Source organism: Sciurus vulgaris, assembly GCF_902686455.1.
Source record: "Sciurus vulgaris genome assembly, chromosome: 2".
Classification (NCBI taxonomy): Eukaryota; Metazoa; Chordata; class Mammalia; order Rodentia; family Sciuridae; genus Sciurus; species Sciurus vulgaris.
In genome coordinates, this window is record NC_136462.1 from 129,736,362 (window position 1) to 129,757,824 (window position 21,463).

General features: G+C 36.5%; 1 long non-coding RNA gene across 1 annotated transcript in view; it reads right to left on the reverse strand.

The window, feature by feature from the left end:
- LOC306650518 overlaps positions 1–14,873 on the reverse strand; it is a 95,988-nt gene extending 81,115 nt beyond the window's left edge. Inside the window, exon 1 of the long non-coding RNA XR_013760944.1 lies at positions 14,791–14,873. This is a non-coding gene — a long non-coding RNA (uncharacterized lncRNA). The remainder of the gene's footprint in view (positions 1–14,790) is intronic.
- Between the last annotated feature and the right edge of the window lie 6,590 nt (positions 14,874–21,463).

The window sequence follows — 21,463 nt, forward strand, 5'->3', positions numbered from 1 at the left end:
CCAGGCAACATGGGGACACAGACCCTGAGTGAAGGCCACTTTCCAGGGACTCACACACTCAGGGAACAAAATAGTTGATCCGGAATGGAGAGTGCCCAAAACTAGTCTCAAAGGAAACTTGTGGACAGATTGTGGGAGGAGACACTTCCTAAGAGGAACCAACAAATTTGTGCAGAACTTGAAGGATTTCCTGCATTTCCCTGACAACTTTCTGGAGAACCTGGCTACTCAAAGTTCTCACACCTTCTCTTATAATACCTTCAGGTGGTAAATTACCACAGTCCCAAAAATGTCAATGTGGTCCTCAAATGTCATCATCTGCTGGTTCACTTCAGCAGCTTGCATGGGGAAGGGTGGAAGTCAGTTGATGTCCTAAAGGTTGAAGTCACAGTCCTGTTGAGAACCTCACTCACCTGGGAATCTTCTATGTGGCACCTGTGACTAGAGAAGACACCCTGAGATTGGATCTGCAGCTTGGAGTCATAGATATACTGGGGAAATCCTAGAATCACCCATTGGGAGTGGCCTTGCTCTGAGTTCCAGCATACTCCCTCATTCTGCTCAAACAGTGCTTCTTTCCAAATTGCAGGTTGCTGCCTTTCAGCACTAAACTTGTCCTGCTTTTACTGTCTCTGGACAAACCAAAGAATGGGTCATTTTGGTTCCCCAAGACCTTGCAGAAGTCAGAGTTGAGCTCATCTCAGTCATAGGCAGCACTATCTTGCCCAAGCTACTGGCCTGCCTGTTATCACTTATAACCAGGGATGGGAACTATCACTCTGTCACCTGCCACAGTCCTACATACTGCCTTGATCACCCTTTTGATGATGAATTTGGAGATTTGAGGAAACTGCCCATATTAATTAATTTTCCCTCACTGTAACCAAATACCAGAGAAATCAACCTACAAAGAGTAAAAGTGTCCCCTTATAAGTGGATGATGATACATAATGGGAGTGGGGAGTGGGGATAAGAGAAGGATGGAGGAACTTTGGATTACATAGAGGGGAAATGAGAGGGGGGAGGGGGCAGGGGTGTGTAAGATGGTGGAATGAGACAGACATCATTACCCTAGGTACATGTATGAACATGTATGTAGGTGTGAATCTACATCGTGCACAACCATAGAAATGAAAAACTGTACCCCATTTGTGTACAATGAATCAAAATGCAGTCTGTAAAAATAAAAAAAAAAAAGTTAAAAAAAAGAGTAAAAGTGTCTTTTGGCTCACAGTCAGTTGGCCCTATTGTTTTTGTGCCTGTGAAGCAGGGCAGTACATCATTATAGGATCATGTGTTAGAGTGATGATACTCACCTCAATTTGTATGGAAAACAAGAAGAGAAAGAGGAAAGAACCAGGTCACAATATCCTCTTCAAGGGCGTGTCCCCAATCATTTAACTTCCTTCTACTAGGTACCACTTCCTAAAGGTTGCTGTACTCCCAATAGTGCCACAGGATGGTGACTAAGCATTCAACACGTGGGCCTTTGTTGGACATCCCAGATCCAAATTATATAACTGCAGTCCAATGTGGTGGTGCATGCCTGTAATCTCAGCAGCTCAGGAAGCTGAGATAGGAGGATTGCAAGTTCAAAGCCAGCCTCAGCAACTTAGCAAGGCCCTGTCTCAAAAAATTAAAAAAAAAAAAAAAGTAAAAAGAGGGCTAGGGATGTTGCTCAGTGGTTAAGCACCTAAGTGACTCTGGATTCAATACCTGATACAAAACAAAACACCCCAAATCAAACGAACAAGCAAAAAACAAATTATAGAATTGCCAATGATCAGCCAGGTGAGGTGAGGCATGCCTGTAATCCCAGTGGGTTGGAAGGCTGAGGCAGGAGAATCACAAGTTCAAGGCCAACCTCAGCAATTTAGCAAGGCCCTAAGGAACTTAGTGAGATGCTGTCTCAGAATAAAAAGGGCTGGGAAATGTGCTCAGTAATTAAGTGCCGCTGGGTCTCAATCCTGGCACCAAAAAAAAAAAAAAAAAAAAAAAAAAAAAAATTGCCAATGATTAGTGCTAGGCATTTCACAGTGCATCCAAGAAAGCCTCAGTTTCTCTTGCAGACAAAAGGTATTTTAAAGATTTGATGTAAGCAAAAACATTGGACACAGACTGAGGCAAGCTTAATTATTCTTCTATTCTTTCCCTGGGGTTTTTGTTCAGATTTAGAACATGGAAGTAATAATAGTGCTTTCTTCATATAATGTTGGGTGAATTGAACAAACTAAGTGTGTTGACTAAGAGATTATCTATATTAGCCAGTGAAGCCAGAAATTGCTAATACTAATGGTGTTTTCCAAGTAATTAAAGATGCATCAGCAGGCACAGTAGTATATATCTGTAATCCCAGTTACTTGGGAGACGGGACAGAAAGATCACAAGTTTGAAGTTGAGACACTCAGCATCTTAGACTTTGTCTCAAAAAAAAAAAAGAAGAGAAAAGAAAAGGACTGGGGATTTAGATCCTGGATTCAATTTCCAGCACCAAAATAAATAAATAAATAAATAAATAAATAAATAAATACATCATTGGTGTTGATTGTAAAATGCATCATTGTTTTACATCACAAGAAACAATACTGCTGACAAGCTATAGTGCAATTGCATCTTATCATATAGAATTTTTACATTACAATTATTGTAAAAGTCTTTCAAGTTATATAAAAACTCATATATGTCTTATACCACTTTTTTTTTTTTTTGGTACCAGGAATTGAATCACCCAGGGGCACTTAACCATTGAACTATATCCCAGCCCTTTTTGTTTTTATTTTGAGACATGGTCTCACTAAATTGCCTGGAATTTGTGATCCTCCTGCCTCTGCCTCCCAATTCGTTGGGATAATAGGCATGTGCCACCATGCCTTGCTTATACCATTCTTATAATTACATGTGATAGAAAATATAAGCAAAATACATTAATAGACATAACTAATATTTCTACCATCCAGATCAAATTATTTCACTGGTCCTATGATTTTTACTCAAATTCTTAACATCTGTGCTAATCAAAACATTGTCAATGCCACATTTTTTGAGAGTGTCCTATGCTAATCTCTGGGAGATGATCTTTACATCCTCCTGACAGCCCTTCTGGCAAAGTTTTATTCTGATGGTATCACTGAAAATGCCAACAGGAAGTTTTTAGACTAAGTTTATGCACGCATATGAGAATAACCACATTATGATTGCCTTCCAGGCAAGTAAGTTTTTACAATAACAAATTTAAGATATATCTGTATGTGCCAGATGTGAAAATATGCACTCTAGCATCAGTAAAATAAACTATTTTTATTTTTTACTCTATGTTTTGCAGCATAAAACCATCTGTGTAAACAGTTATGCATCTGTCTCCTGTTTCTCTTAACCCTGAGCACTCAAGAGCTTATTAACCCTCAGCTTTCATTTGAACAAAAGTCACTCCTTGTCCAGATATGCACGTGACTACGTAGCTAGTTTATATACTCTGTCCCTCCACACTTCTATTTCTATTGAAGATAAAGAATTTAAATGAGTCTTTTTCCCCAAAGAGTGAAGTATGTGTTTGGAAGGGTGAGAAGCTTCCTTGAATTACAAATGCTCAAATTAACAACACTTAATTATCTGCCGTCCTGATGTCAGAAGTGAGTTGAGTTTCAGTTTGTCTTTAGGTTCAAAGAGTTAGTTTTCTCACAGAAGCTATAATTGCGTGAAAAAAAAAAAAAAAAAAAAAAAAAAGCCTTGTGGTTGCAGAACCTAAAAGCAACAGTTCTCTGTGGATGCCTGTGGAGTTCAGTATGCAAGTCCCATGGCTTTGTAGACATGGTTCCTCAAGAGAACTCTGCTGCTGTCCAGTAGATTGCTATGACCTACAGACTGCTATGGAATCCCTTTTGCTTTTACTTATTTATTTATTTTTGCACTAACTGGCAAACTGATGCAAAAATTTGTGAGAAAACATAGAAGATCCAGCATAAGTAAAACAATCTTGAAGAGAATGTTGGATTACCTAATTTCAAAATTTACAATAAGATGTTAGTAATTAAAACATCATGATACTGATATAAGGAAAGCTATATGGGTAAATGGAATAGAAATGTGCCCCCAAATTAACCTTTAATATAGTCAACTGATTTTTCAAGGTTGCCAATGCAAGTCAATGGAGAAAAATATTGTTGCTGGTACAAATTGATATCCACCTGAAAACTGGAACCTTATCTCACATAATGTACATAATTGACTCAAAATGTATCATAGATCTAAATGTAATAATGATGTATTTAAATTATTCTGTTAACTGATAGGTAAAAACACAAAAATATACAAATATAAGGAGAACAATGTGGTGTTCCTATATATGTATATATTGCAGTTTCTATATATGTATATATTGTGCAATGCAAATAAATCAGGATAAACATATCTGTCTCCTCAAACATTAATCATTTCTTTACAGTGAAAAACTTCAAAAATCTTTTTATAAGGCTACCTTAAAGTGAATGAAGTCAATCTGAATGAACTACAGACAATGTCAGTCTACTTATGTAATACTCTGGAAAATGTAAATCAATAGAAATAGTAAACAGATCAATGATTACTAGGGGCTTGGGAAGGAAGAGATAGGATAGATGAAGTCCTGGGAATGTCTTTCCTTTTCTTTTTTTTTTCCTTCCAGTACTGGGGATTGAACCCATGGACACTGAGCCATATCGCCATCCCTTTTTCAAAATTATATTTTATTTTGGGACAGGCTCTCCCTAAGATGTCAAGGTTGGCCTCGGATCTGCTATTCTATCTCAGCCTCCTGAGTAGCTGGCATTACAGGTGTGTACCATCATACCTGGCTAGCAGTTCTGGGAATATCTTTTTCTTTTTTTTTCCTTTTGGTACTGGGAATTGAACCTGGGGTGCTTAACCACTAAGCCACATCCCCAGCCCTTTTTAAAATATGTTTTTAGACAGGGTCTTGCTGAGTTGCTTAGGACTGTGCTAAGTTGCTGAGGCTGGCTTTGAAGTTGTGATCTTCCTGCCTCAGTTGCTGGGATTACAGATGTGCACCACCGTTCCTGGTGGGAATTTCTTTATGCCAGTGAGGATATTCTGTATGCTACTGCAAAGGTGAAAACACGATACTGTTTTAAAAATCCTACATAGCCTGTACTACAAAGAATTAGGATTAATGTTTGGAAATTTAAAAAAAATTTAGAGGTTTTTGAAATCCCATGGAGGTATACAGACAAAATACTGTATGACAAATGCATGAAATCACATCAGTGTAGGTCGTGGTGGAGAAGTGGGCTAATGGGGTTACCTGGGAAATTAATGAAGATATCAAGTTTAAAGGCAAAGTATGTGTACATAACATTATTGTTGGGACTAATGACATGTTAACTAACTCAGGCTGACTCCTTACTCCCTGGTGAGTGAGCAAGATCAAGACTCAAAGGCGGTTTCAAAGGTTAATGACAATAAATCGAACCACTGTCAGGGATTGGTTAAAACAGTTCCCTAACGTGATCAGCTTGTGCTTGCCATATAATCAGTCCTATGCGACTCTCACCTGCGTGAACCCCCCCATGCCTTGCTGACCTTTAAGCTGATTGGTTCCCGCCTAGCCTCCATCCTACATAAAAGCTCTGTGATTTCCTCAATAAATGAGTTCCTGCTGTGACTGGTCTCCCTGACGCGTCTGATTGTCCTCCACCTGGGAGGGCTGGGAGCGGGTGGTCAGTCGGCCCAACCTATTCCGGTCTGACCTTGTTGGGGAGTGTCCCCTTCCCTTGTCCCTGGTCGAGAAGAGCAAGGGGGCTTAAGACCCTGACACGTTATGATCTAGTTTGTATAGGTCTTTCCTTGGAAGTAAGGATTAATAATTCTGAAACCACTGTGCAAGTAGCTTTGGACTCAAAGGTTAAATAAACAAGGTTAACGTCCTCATTATTAGAATGCACATAATTTGGAGTGGGTAAATTGATGTGATGCTGGATTAGATCATGTAGTGCTGGAGACATTAGTAGGAATTCAAGTTTAATTTAATATGGATACATATGGGCATATTAGATAATATGCATATGTATGCATGCATGAGTTAGAATATACACAAGCATCTCTTTGCTTGGTTGGTTGGCAAGTCTTCAAATCAATGGATGCCCCAGTAGCAATGAGTACCCCAGGTACCTACCTCCTCATTTTTATTTTCTAAAGAAAGGACTCCTTAAAGAAACAGTAAGTACTTAACATGGACTGGAAATAAATACAATTTGCCTGCATATTACAGTACCAGAAAGTAAGAAAAGGGAAAGAAGAATAAAACCAACCAATTCATAAAAGAGAATTAAACTGCAATGATATGTATTTCAAAATGGTACAGGATCCACCCGAGAGACCTTACAAAGGCCAAGACCAGAACAATATGAACAACAATACAAATAAATTAGTATAAGTATAGTTAAAAGTAATGGCCATAATTTCATGTTTCCTATAAATAATTGATTAAATAAATATGTAATAAATGGTGGAAGCCAGGCACATTGCCCCTGGAGAATAATTGCAAAACATTTTTTTCCCAACACTGTTTATAAAGAGGGGGAGTGTGATCTCCTGCTTCTTAAGTATGTATTGTGTTTAGTGACTTAGTTTCAAAAAATACTATATAAAAGGGTAAAAAGAAGAGTAATTTTACTGTGGGAAACCTGACAAAAACCGTCTTGTCCAGGTGGTCAAACTAACAATGGTGATAAAACACACTGATAGCACAACTCCTTGGTATTATGTCATTAGAATGACATTTAAAAACAAAACAAAAAAAAAAGAATGACATTTTCAGAGTTAGGAATGATGTCCATGCCTGCAATCCCAGTGGCTTGGGAGGCTGAGGAAGGAGGATCACAATTTCAAAGCTAGCCTCAGCAATTTAGGGAGGCCCTAAGCAACTTAGTGAGATCCTGTCTCAAAATAAAAAATAAAAGGGACTGGGGATGTGGCTCAGTGGTTCACCTCTGGGTTCAGTCCCTGGTACAAAAAAAAAATTTTTTAAATAATGGTATTTTCCATTTGTAGTCTCTCTTCCTTAAACCCACAACTTCAGTACAATCATGAGAAAAATATCAAGGAAATCCAAAAATAGGGAGGTCAATGTAATAAAAACAAAGTCTGATAAATGGCCATAAGCATAGGAGTTTATGAAGACATTATATCCATATGCGTGATATGGTATCCTCAGTGGGACTGCAGAACAGAAAATGGTCATTAAGATCATAATGTATAACATTGCTTTATTAATTATGACAAATGTCCCATGGCAATATAAGATGTCAATAATAAGGGAAGCTATGTGTTGGGCATTTGGAAATTATCTGCTCTATTTTCACAACTGTCATGTAAATCCAACTTATTTTAAAATTTAAAAATGACCTTATTTTGTAAAGTCCCTGCCCAGCTAAACAAAGAGAGCTTGGTTGGCTGGCAAGTCTTCAAATCAATGGATGCTAATTACTAATATTGCCAATGTCCCCTGGTATACCTCCTCAGTTCTGTTCTTTTCTATATTCTCTAAAGTTTTCTATTATTTTGAGTTTTCTATTTGTCATTCCCTTTTTTTAAAAAAAAATTGTCTCTACCTTTGTATTTTTAAATAATCTTTAAAATTTTTTTCTTGATTTCAAACTCATATAGTTGTGTCGAATTTAATGTATATCCTTAGGATAATCATGAAAAGTCATTAGAAAAATCTTTATTATGGGATATTCCAAAAAATATCTGACTTATACTTTTCAAAAGAGTCAAGATCATGAATAAATCAGTGAGGACTGAAAAACAATCACAGACTGGAGAAGACCTGATCTAGCAGGTAGACTCTAAGATGGCACCTAATGATTCTGATAGTTGAAATATGCGGAATTGTATTATAATCCATTTCTGTGAGTATGGACATTAACTGTGACTTGTTTAACCATAGAATAATGCAAAATTGATGAAATGTCACTTGGGTGATTATGTTACATAAAATTGTGATTTTAGTTTTGCTAATGCATTCTCTTCCTTTATGATTTTGAGGAAGCATTCTGCCATATAGAAACTCACATAGTAAGAACTGAATGCCTTCCCTGGTCAGTAGCCAGCAAGGAATTGAGGACCTGGTCCAATTGCCTTTTTCAAGTTACATTAAAATGAATCCATGCCCCCTTTTAAATAATACCATATCTCTAGAGGCAGCATGAGTCACTTGTTATAAGAATACAATTCCAGTTGTTCCCTTTGGCCACATGTATTATTGCTGTCATTCATATCACTTACATGTAATCAATCATTCAGGCCTACACATAATCATGCACACTCAGATACACAACAAATTTCTTTCTTCAGAGTTCTATAGTTTTCATTAGTTCTATAGTTTTCACCTCCTTGGTCTGATTTAATTAATTAATTAACTTATTTACTAAATAAATTACTTTAATACTTTAAAATAAATTACTTTACTAAAATTAAAATAAATTTAAAATAAATTACTTTGCTAAATAAATTACTTATCTAATTAATTAATTAATTTATTTTGTGAAAATTAGTATGGACACTCTAGAAAGCAGTATGGAGATTCCTCAAAAAAAATAGGAGTGCAATTACCATATGACACAGCAATCCCACCCCTTGGTATTCAAAAGATCTAAACTCAGCATATTACAGGGATGTAGCCATATCAATGTTTATAGCAGCACAATTCACAACAGCCAGGCTCTGTATCCAACCTAGGTACCCACCAGTAGATTAACAGGTAAAGAAAATGGAGGGTTTTTCAGCCATAAAGAATGAAATTACAGCATTTGCTGGTTAAAAAGATGGAACAGGAGACCATCATGCTACGTAAAAAAAGCCAGACCCAGAAAGTCAAAGGTCAAATGTTTTTCTCTGATATACAGAAGCTAAATTTAAATAAGGGTGAAAAAGGGGTGGGGAGAATCCCATGAAAATAGGAGAGAGATCAGTGAAGCAGCAGAGGTGACTGAGGGGAAGCGGGGTAGGGATGATAAGAGATAATAGTGTAATGAAATTGACCAAAATTATGCTATGTACATATATAACATACCATAGTCAATTTCATCTTTATGTATACCTTTAAAGCAATAATTTAAAAAACTATAAATAAATAGAAGGAAGACCAGTAAAGAAAGAGAACAAATGTAGGGAAGAAGAGGAAAAGAGGAAGTACTGGGTACTGAAGTGAAAGCAAATTTCATTCCATGCTTATATAATTAAGTCAAAATGATCCCCAGTGTTACATATTACTGTGTAATATACTAGTAAAAAACATAAAAATAAATGTAACTAATATGCTAAGAAGAGAAAATAATACAAACTGCTAGATTAATAGAGAAATGGCAGCAAACAAGTGGAAGATTAAAACAGGACGTGGATGGGCGTGTGGCTCTGCATCAGAGCATGGGCTTAGCATGTATAAAGTCCCAGGTTCAATACCCAGCACCAAAAAAAAAAATCCAACTCTATCAGTAATCACTCTGAATGTCAATCTTTCAAATATACCAATTATAGACACATTGTCAGAGTGGACCAAGACCCAACTATATGTTGTGTAGAGGTCAGTCATTTACATATAAATACAAATATGGAGAGATACACATTAAAGCCTCATTATCTGACATTAGTTAGAATGGTTATCAAAAAAGGAAAGATAACAAGTTTTGGAAAAGATGTGGGGAAAAGGTAACACTTGCATACTGTTGCTAGAATATTAATTATCATAGCTATCATGGAAAGCATTATTGAGGTTCTTCAAAATATTAAAAACAGAACTAAAATATAACCTAGCAATCTCACTCCTGGGTACATATTCAAAGGAAATGAAATCAGTATGTCGAAGGGACATCTGAAGTTTCTTGTTATTGTAGCACTATTCATAATAACCAAAATATGAAATCAATCTGTGTCCATTAACAAATGAATGGATAAAGAAAACATGGTATATGTGCACAATGAAATGCTATTCAGTCCTAAAATTGAAATCCTGTCATTTGTGACAACATGGATGAATCTGGAGAATATGTTAACTGAAGTAAGTCAGACACAGAAATAAAAATACAGCATGTGCTCACTCATATGTATAATAAGAAAATATTTGTCCTATAGAATAGAGAGTAGAATTGTAGTAACCAGAAGTTGGGATGGTTGGGGAGGACTAAGGAGTTATTGGTCAAATAATACAAAATTTCTGTTACACAGGAGGAACACATTCAGGTGAGCATTGCTCAACATGGTGATTATAGTTTATAACATTGTATTATTGAAAAATGAGAGTGGAGGTAAAGTGTTTTTATAACCAAATGATAACTATGTGATGTAATGCATATGTTATTAGCTAGATTTAATCATTTCAGAATATTTATATACTTCAAAACATGTTATAGATAGCAAATACATATAATTTTATTTCAATTTAAAAAACAAAAATAAAATAAATACAATATATAAAAATGAATATAAATGAAAAGTAAATGAATGAAAGAAAATAAACCATGCTAATAGCAATCAAAGGAAAACAGGAGTAACATTAACTTCCAAAAGCATATACTATATAGTAAGAAAAATTACCAGGGAAATAGAAGGGTATTACATAAGGATAAAGGGGTCAATTTTCCAAGGAAATATAACAATTCGTAAGATGCAGATGAATAAAAACAGATTTTGAAACTGAGGCAGGAAGATAGACCATCCATAGGCAAATAGGCTAAAGGCCTCAGATAAGGGAAAGAGGGAAGGAAATCATGACATCCTGGAGGGAGACACTGGGCCTAAGAAGATCCTATCATTGCCTCTGACAGCTTCAACCATAATGACTCCTCCTTAGCTAGAATATCCTGTTGCTGTTGCTGACAGCTTCAACTGCAAAGGTTCTTCCTTAGTTACCCCTATGTCTATCCTAGCAATGGCCAACCACAAAAATCTTCTCTAAAGCACTTCCTCTTGTGCCAACAAACCCTCACCCCCAACCCATATGTTGATCAAGGCCTGAACATTACTCTCTTCAGATTTGTTGAAGAAGACACAATAGAGAGAGTTGATTGGCTCCTTTCTAAATCCTATATCCTGCCAATCACCTATAAGGACAGATCAAGACCATAAAAAACCCCTAGACAATAACACTGTCTAGATAATAGGCGACCCTATCTTGGGTTTCTTCCCTCTTTGGAATCTCTGCTTTCTTTCTATTACTCTAATAAATTGTTATTTTGCTCTCCCTCTTGTGTCCATGGATTTTATTCTTTGAATTCTGGAGACAAAGAAACCACCTGACATCTATGCTCCATACTACAAAACCACGAGAGGAAGTAACTTGAAAATGTGAAGAGAAAATAAACATATTATTATAGCTGGAAATTTCAACGCCCCTCCATCAGAAATAGATTCAGCAGGCAGAAAATCAGTTAAGATATAGTCGAATTCAACAGCACCAAAACTGACATCTACAGACTGCTTTATCCAACAATGACAGAATTGACTCTTATTAATCCCACAGTACCAGTCACCAAGATTGATCACATTTTTATCCATAAAGCATACCAAATGAAATTTAAGAGAATGGAATCAAACCATGTATTCACTCATACCACAGTAGAATTAGAGTAGAAAATGATAAAAGAAAAATAACTGGAAAAGTCCAAAGTATACAAAGATAAAATAACACAATTCTAAAAAACATGAGTCAGAGAAGAAAACTCAAGATAAATTTTGAAGTATTTTGAATTAAATTAAAAAAAATGGAACTTGTTAAAATTTGCGGCATGCAATGGGAGATCTTTGAGGGACATTTCTAGCATTAAATATATATATATATATATATATATATATTAGAAAAGAAGAAATCTAAAAATCAATTGTTTAAATTTCTATTTTGGGAAACCTAAAACTAGAACAAATTAAATCCAAAAAGTGGAATAAAATATATAATAATCTAAAGACAGTGAAAAATAAATTATAAAGGAACTGAAAAAAATTTAAAGAACATTGATATTTTAATAGCTTCCAGAGCATAAAAGTACTCAAAGGTAACAAGTAAAAGAAAAAACAAGTAAAAGAAAACCTCATGGCTGGGGCTGGGGCTCAGTGGTAGAGCGATTGCCTTGCACCTACAAGGCACTGGGTTTGATCCTCAGCACCACATAAATATAAATAAAGAAAGATATTGTGTCCACCTCCAACTAAAAAATGTTTTAAAAATTTAAAAAAGAAAACCCCAAAGTAAATTCTTGTTTATGGGCATGAAGAGGTGACTCTCCCATGAAATCACCTGAAATACCTTCAAATGATTAACCAAAATCGTATTAATGCATGCTAATTTCATTTGGTTATCGAGTTGGAAAGTACTTATTTTTGGAAAATACTTTTTTTTTTTTGGTATCAGGGATTGAACCCAAGGGTACTTAACCACCAAGTTGCATCCCCAGTCCTTTTAAAAAATATTTTATTTAGAGACAGAGTTTTGCTAAGTTGCTTAGGGTCAGTCTTGTCAAGTTGCTGAGACTGACTTTGTGATCCTCCTGCCTCAGCATCCAGAGACACTGTGAGTACAGGCATGTGCCACCATGCCAGGCTGGAAAATACTTTATGAATAATCCATCGCCAGTGAATTTAGGTATTTTAAGGTATACAATATTGAGAAGATAGAACAAAGTCTGGAGAACAAAGTGACCCAATTTCATCAAGCTGTTCTCCATGTTCAGTGTTAAGAACAGGAGAGAAGATACACCAGCTCCCATGCAGACAGTGTTGCCTTGTGTCATAGTAACCTAAGACATGGGTCACTGAACTATGGGAACAGTCCAGAAGAAAAAAATATAGAGAGATCATTTAAATGAAATTGTTAGAATCTTTCTCAGACATGGCTGTCTTGCAGTTAAGACTAAGGGAGAAGGTCTATCCATTAGAGAACAGGGAAATGACATGTGTATATAAGCTAACCACCCCAACTGGATTCAGACTTGTATTTCTAAGATTTTTGGCAACATTTGGTTGATAAATTTACTATAGTGTTTTGAAATAATTCAAGTAGAATTTTCTGCTTAAGAGCAAAACAGTTACTGTGAAACAAAAGATAAGTCAATAAAGTGTATCTCCTCAGGTTTTCTATAGGGTAGAAATTATCTTGCCTCTGTTCTTTACAACAAAACAAAACAAAACACTGTCTACATAGTTTGCGAGAGTACAGGGTTCCCTATGTTCCACAAAATCAAGGTTAACTATGCCATAGCATAGTACAACATTGAATGAAGATGAGGGTATTTTTTTCCAATCAATATCTGGCCTTAAAATTCTCTGTATATGATATTAAAGCTGAGAGTCCCCAACTACACGCTTACATGGAAAAACAATATTGACCTATTAATTTGAATTAATGAGTGTCAGTGCTCTTGGTGTACTGGTAGGTCATAAAGATAGAACACACATCTCCCAGAATATTTTTTGGACCGTGAATGTGAGGCTGTCATTACTTGCATAGCAGATATAGTCTATTGATTCTTAGAAACATCTTCATTCAGAGAACGTTATTCTCAACAGTCTTGGGGGTATTAGCGTTCTCCACCCTGCAAACCTTGAATAAATCCTGGTTTGCATGTTGGATCCCTGCATGTTTTCATCCTCTTCTTGCTTTTGTGTCTTGGAAATCCTTGTCCAACCCAGGTTGAGGAATCCCATTTTTGCTACCCAGTATACTCAGCATATATTCACATACAAACCACGTCAAAGGAGTGTCAAAAATTCTCTCTAAAATGCTACACTTTAAAGATCAGCCCACTAATCAGAAGGTAGATGTTTCTAAGTCAAAGAAAATGAATATCTAAAAATTTCACAAACATGAAAACCTTTTAATACATTTTTCTAGTTGATAAGAGAAAATAAACATGGATGGCAATCCCCTTCTTTGGAGATCATATTAGAAAAAAAAAATATATATATACTGCCTGTGGATATATATATATATATATATATATATATATATATATATACACACACACACACACACACACACACACATTTCCTAAATGGAATTTTCATCTAACTGAAAAAAAAAAAAATAGTAATCACATGTCAAAAGGGTCAAAAGATAAGAAAATAACTCAGAACTGTATTATGATCAGTTGGTACAAGAATATGTCATGCAGATATTTATAAATGCAAGGTGGAAGGAATAACAAATTGTAGCATTTTGATAAGGAGAACATAAAAAATATGAAATTAGCACTCACAGGGTAACAAAGTGGCTGGTCTCTGCATTCACAATGGGAATTTGAGTGTTCTGCCTCACAAATTTATGCCTTTGTGTACCTTTCCCAATAAGAACAAAGTCACTGAAACAATGACAATTTCCACAATTTTCTAGTCATGAGATTCTGAGCAGATTTTGCCTTATGGCTCCCAGAACAGTCTCTGCCCCTCTCCTTTCAACAAGAGGAAATTTCTGGAAAACACCAGGACAGACTCATAAACTGTGTAACATTTGCTGTCCCTAAAAAATGTTACAGCCCCATCCCATTAGGAGTGAAGTTGGAAAGATAATTGGAAAAAGATTTTGAAAAATGACATAAATTCACTAAATTTTAAAAGACAAATGAAAAGCATTAAAACATAATACTAAAAATATGGTTATAGATGATGTCTATGTGATCAAAAAAAAAAAAAAAAAAAAGGAGGAAAAGGGAAGAAAGGAGGAAAGAGGAAGGGAGGAAGGAAGGAAATTGCATACAAGTGTTAGAGGCATTTGCAAGTCAAAAAATTTTTTATAAGCAAGAATATTACCAGGCCTGCCAGCAGCGGTAACATGTTGTTGGTCAGCAAGCAGAATGACTGGAGAAAATGCGTTCTCATACAAAAGAACTGCATTCCGCAACCAACCACTAATGGAGGGCAGGGAGCAGCTGTCCTCACCCCTGCAGACCCCACAGCGAGGCTCTGAGCTCAGCTGCATTGACTTTGGCACCGCCCTAGGTGGGCGTGGTGTGGAGCGGGGGTGGGGGTGCGGGGGGGACTTCTTCCACTGGGGCATCTGCACTTGCGCAGGAGGCACCCAGGAATGAGTCTCCAGATTCCTACCACTTCTGACTGTTGCTGGGGAAGGAACCAGAAAGAAGGGAAGCAAAAGAGAAACCTTGTCCTCTAATAATATTCATTGGGAATGTAGAAATAATTGAAGCTGAAGCAGTGCTGGGTGGATTGTGTGATTCACAAGAACATTAGAGACACATGTGTTGTTCTAAAGCAATGTTCTAGAATTCTAAACCTTCCTCCTAATCAAGGTACACCTGAGCATATAGATGTATGTGCAAGGCCTGCACATTTGCCCTATTTATTATAGAACATCACAGTGTATGAGAGAAAGAACGCTATAGGGAATAGCCTTGTGTTAAGTGAAATCTTTTATTAAGACATTGTAAGGCTGGGGTTGTAGCTCAGTGGTAGAGTACTTGCCTAGCATGTGTGAGGCACTGGGTTTGAGTCTCAGCACTGCATATAAATAAATAAAATAAAAGATCCATGAACAACTAAAAATACATTTAAAAAAAGACAATGTAAGACTTGTCAAAGATAGAGAAATTAGTGACTAAAAGAAAGGAAAGCTCAAAAATAAATGGACACACACATATAAGGAAATACCTTATAAAGCAAATGAGTAAGAAAATATGGATTTTTCAGTTTATGTACACCCATTGGGAGAAATCAAATGTAGCATTAATCTCATGTTATGCACAAAATCAATTCATGACAAAGGAAGAGGGTAAATTTATGACAAAGCCACATTGTAAACATCCATGTTTCACATATATAATGTTCTGTCTTTCCTACTTTGACCAACTATGTATGAGTTTAGATACTGGTAAATAGAATTGTCCCCTGCTGTTCCCTGATGAACATATTGACAGAAGAAACTCATATAAATTGATAATAGTGGATGTTGGCTATAGTTGCTTCTAGTTTCAGGCTCTAGAAAAGTTAAATCAAGTACACATGAGGTCATGAGCTCAAATATATGTATCATTCTCCATCAAACTGTAACTTCTATTAAGGCTGGAGTGGGTATGAGGTCTGGGTTTTTGCCTCATGATGTGGTCCGGCTTTGGGATGTATCAAATCCATCTCTTTGAGCATTCTGGTCTGGGTGAATCTCTGTGAAACCTGGTTATAGGTTATTTAGTAGTTTGCAGGAAATCATAATACCTATGTTATCAGAATCATATTTGGGGATTTGGTGCTCATCCCTGTACCCTCTGTGCCTGTGATATGTTTGTACATTTTTGTGTCTCTTGCCAGCACATTCTGAATCACTTGCTTTCACCTGCCAAAAATTGGGTGTCCAAAGATTCATTTACAGGTGTGTATAAACAGGGACTTTCATAAACCACCATGTTTATAAATAATTTCTTTGGAACTCAGCATATCTGTGACCATGATTGTACTTATCCTGTGGTTTTTGGATTTGCCAATAGGTAACAGAATTCCACAATGTGTTAATAAAACATGTGATGCTAAAGAATTAGTGGTGGAGTTTGTGGAAATGACAAGAACTTAATTATCACAGGATTTTTTCAAAGATACAGTTGTCATTTGAAAACTTAAAGAAGGAAACACTATACTTCAGAGTGACTCTCTTAATTTAAAAATGTGATTTATGAACCCTGTCACTGAAATTTCTCAATTGTGGCTTCTACTGTCCAAAAGTCATATCTTCTAAAATCTGTCATATGATCTGGCAGAAGTTTTGCCTGATGATGTCAGAAAATGGACTTTCTGGGGCATGTCCGGCATAGGCATCTGTGTTTGAAAGAAGTAGTTGCCGAGAAAGCAATGACTGGGAAATAGGGAGGGTGATGGGGAAGAAGAAGGAGGAGGAGAATACTGAGGCTTGTGAGGACATCCTTGAAGCAAGTGCAATTTGTGTTTGGAATGGTGATTTAGTAACTACACTTCATGTTCATTCATTCCCTGAGCCAAAGATGTTTCACTTGTGTTTGGGTTTAGGTTTTCTTGGTAGTTCCAGAATAATATTTTAAGAAAGATTTTTTTAAAAATTCTGAGCTAATTTAAAAATAAACAAGGAATTCAAACTACTTCAAGAAGAAAGCAACTCTATAAAATGTGCATAGGATCTGAAATAGGTATTTCTCAAAAGATATATGCAAAAATGCTCAACATCTCTGATCTTCAGGAAAACACAAATTCAAACCTCAGGGACTAGGGATGTAGCTCAGTGGCAGTATGCTTGCCTACTGTGCAATGAGCCCTGGGTTCAATCCCCATTACTGCAAAATAAAATGAAATAATAAAAATAAAATAAAATCTCAATGAGGTCTCACCTCTCACTCTTAGACTGGTTACTGTCAAAAGGAGGAATAATAACAAGTGTTAGTGAATATATGAAGAAAAGGAACTGTTGTACTCCACTGTTGGGAATATAAATTAGTGCCATTATTTTGGAAAACAGTATGAAGTTTCTTCAAAAAGGTGAAACTAGGGCTGGGGTTGTGGCTCAGTGGTAGTGTGCTTGCCTGGCATGTGTGAGGCCCTGGGTTCCATACTCAGCACCACATACACATAAGTAAATAAAAGATCCATTGATAACTAAAAAAAAATAATTTAAAAAAGTGAAACTATAGATACCATATACTGCAGCATCAGGTTTGTACACAAAGAAACTGAAACACACGTCTAAGAGATACCAGCCCTTACATGTTCACTGCAGCATTATTCACAATAGCCAATATATGTCAACAATCTAAATGTCCATTAACAGACGAATGAGCTAAATGTATGTTATAAATACACGGTAGCATGTTATTGAACTTTATAAAAGAAGAAAATTCAAGCTGGTGTTGTGGCTCAGTGGCAGAGTGCTTGCCTAGCATGCATGAGGCACTGGGTTCGATCCCCAGCACCACATAAAAAGGTGCTGGGGATCGAACAAGATAAAGGTATTGTGTCCATCTACAAATAAAAATACTTAAAAAATTCTATCATTTGCAACAAACTGTGTGAACCTGAAGGACATTATGCAATGTGAAGAAAATCAGGTACAGAAAATAAATAATGTATGACCTCATTTTAATGTGAATCTTAAAAATCAAACTTATAGAAATATAGAGGAAAATGGTAGTTGCCAGAGGCACGCTTGGTGAGTGTGTTAGAAAAATGGAGCTATTGTTCAAAGGTACTAAGTTAGACAGATGTGATAAATTCTGGTGATCTATTGCACAGTGTGGTGATCTTAGCTAATAATAATATATTAAATATTTCCAGAAAAGGATTTTAAACAGAAAAGGATTTTAAATATATTCTCCACAAGGAAATGATAAATGTTTTAATTTGTGTTTTCCTGAAGATCAGAGATGTTGAGCATTTTTGCATATATATATATTTTGGGGCCTGATTTGATAATCCCACAATGTGTTGTGTATGTATATACACACATACTACATTTGTATGTAAATATATACAAATATTATTTGTTAAGCAAAAATAAAATAAGAAAAAAAAATTTTTGTTAGCTTTCTCATTGCTGTGACCAAAATATCTGACAAGAATAATGTAGAACAAAAAGTTTATTTTGGCTTAGAACTTTAGAGATTCAGTCCATGGTCAGCTGATACCATAGCTCTGACCCTGAGGTGAGGCAGAACATCGTGGTGGAAAGGTGTGGCAAAGGAAAACAGTTCAGGATATGGCAATGAAGAGAAGCAGGGGTTGGGGGTGAGATGTCTTCTCACCAGGGATAAAATATAAACCCTAAATGCGTGCCCCCAGTAACCTACTTCTTCTGGTCACACCCTACCTGCCTGCAGTTGCTGCCCAGTTAATCCATATCAGTGGATCAATCCACTAACTAGGCTGTAAGTCTCACAATTCAATAATTTCACCTCTGAATAGTTTTGCATTGTCTCATTCATGAGCTTTTGGAGGATACCTCATAACTAAACCAAAATATTTCACCATTGGTCCCCCAAAGCTCATTCCCATCTCATAGTGCAACATATGTTTAGGTTATTTGCAGTTACCATAGTCTTTTCCTAATAGTTTTAGTATAGTTTAAAAGTCTCCTCTGAAACTCAAGGAAAACTCTCAGTATGAACTCCTGTAAAAATCAAAAGAAAGTTACATATATCTAATTTATAATGGCACAGGGTAAACATAACCATTCAAGGGAGAGATAGGGATGTAGGAAGAAGGAATGGGATAAAAGCAAGATTGAAATTCAGCTGGACACAAGGTTCTGTAACTCCAAGTTCAGTGTCTGGTGCACATGGCATTGTAATGTTTTCTCTAAAGGGTTTGTGTCCCTCATCTCATGGTCTTGTTGTTTGTAGCCCATATGGTCTTTCTTTTATCTTGCCTTTGCTCAATCCCTGCAACTTTCCTTGGCAGACGTCTCATATTACTAGCATCTGTTCATCTTGTGAATCTCCACTTCGGCTTTGGCTTCCTTCTCACATCTTCACACATTGCCTGGGCTTCAACCCTGTTACGCTTTGCCTGACCTCTTATCCTTTACTTTGAAAGCTAGGTGGAAGCCTCCATGACCTCTGAACTCCAACATCTGCATTCCTGCAGGACAGGCACCACGTGATTGATGCCAATATCTACTACCATCCCCAACAGAAGCCAAGTCTTCTGGAGCCATGGCTGCTGCAGCTTCTGAATGCATGCGTGGCTTAGCATAGTGAATTCACATCCTAGGCCCTCGTATGCAAGCAGGTTGCCTTTGTGTTCTCTTCTCAAAAGGATTTTTACACCCTTATTCCTGAGATTGTTGTGGTATTGCTAATTCCTGAGATGCCCCCAAACCATTGTCCCTGTTATCTCTTGGTACAATACTTGACATTTCTTCAGTGACTGTAATCCCTTTAACAAGTGTATCTTACTTAGCACCAGTTTTGCTTGCACTTTTCTGAACAAACTGAAAGTTTTTTTGTCTTTCTGCTCCTAATTATCACAATAAACTTGGTTAAAAGCCACTTAGTATCCATTCCACCCTCTGAATGCTGTGCTACCTTGAAATTTGTTCTGCCAGATTAATTAGTCCATCACCTTTAAACTCAACCTCATAAAAAGTCTCAGGAAATGGGAAAATGTGGACAACTTTTTTTTTTTGTCAGAACGTAACATGAATGGCCTCTAGTCCAACTTCCAATAGAGTCCTTCTCTTCTTACATCTCATGACCCCAGTCTTTACGGTCCTCAGTACTAGTCTTTATGAGCATTGGCATTCTAGTCTTCGGGGCTTTTATCAGAATAACCCATTTATCTTTGATTATAACATTCTAAAACTTTTAAAACTTTTATCTCTAAACTTTTTCAAAATCCCTCCTCTGGGAAACTGGCTTGAAAGGTTTTTGAAAAACATCACCAGATTAGTCACAGCAAGGATCCCACTTCTCAGTACCAATTTATGTTTCAGATAACTTTTTCATTTCTGTGTCTTGACAAGAATATAGCATAGTAGAAGAAAAGTTTGTTTTGGCTCACAGTTTCAGAAGGTCCATGGTCTGCTGACTGATTCCATACCTCTGAGCCCAAGGTGGGGCACAACATCATGGTAGAAGAGTATGGCAGAGGAAAACAGTTCAGGACATGAAAATCAGGAAGTAGGAAGAGAGAGATCAGCTCACCAGGGATAAAATATAAACCCAAAAGTCATAGCTTCAGTGACCTATTTCAAGTCAAACCCTACCTGCCTGCGGTTACTGCCCAGTTAATCTATATCTAAACTATAACCCAAAATAGCCATAGTATATTAATAAAAAAATAAAAGTTTCATCCTGGCACCAAACAAGTATCTGAACTATAATGCATATTTTTCTATCGAGGGTCCAATCTGTTTATTGTCAGGTATATTACTTACTTAGTGCTGCATGACTAATTACCATATAATACGGTGCCTCAAAAACTACACATATTACTCATAGTTTCTTTGTGTCAGGAACCAGTTGTAGATAATGAGGACTACTAAGTCAGCTTAAGTGCCTCATATCTCATCTACAATTATTCCCTTCTAGACTACTTTTTAAGGACCCCCCCAACATATCTTCCACATCCTTTTATTATTTGTACTAATTGGTTATACATAACAGCAGAATGCATTTTGACTCATTGTACACAAATGGAGCACAACTTTTCATTTCTCTAGTTGTACACAATGCAATTATACATGTATAAAGCATAATAATGTCCATCTCATTCCATCATCTTGTAATCCCACACTTGGGAGGCTGAGGCAGGAGGAATGCAAATTCAAAGCCAGCCTCAGCAACTTAGTGAGGACTTAAGCAATTTAGCAAGACTCTTTCTCAAAATAAAAAATAAAAAGGACTGGGGATGTGGCTTAGTGGTTAAGCATCCCAAGGTTCAATCCCCAGTTAGATAAAAATCTAACAATGAAACTGAGAAAAAAAAAATCCGTTTAAAACAGCATCAAAAAGGAATA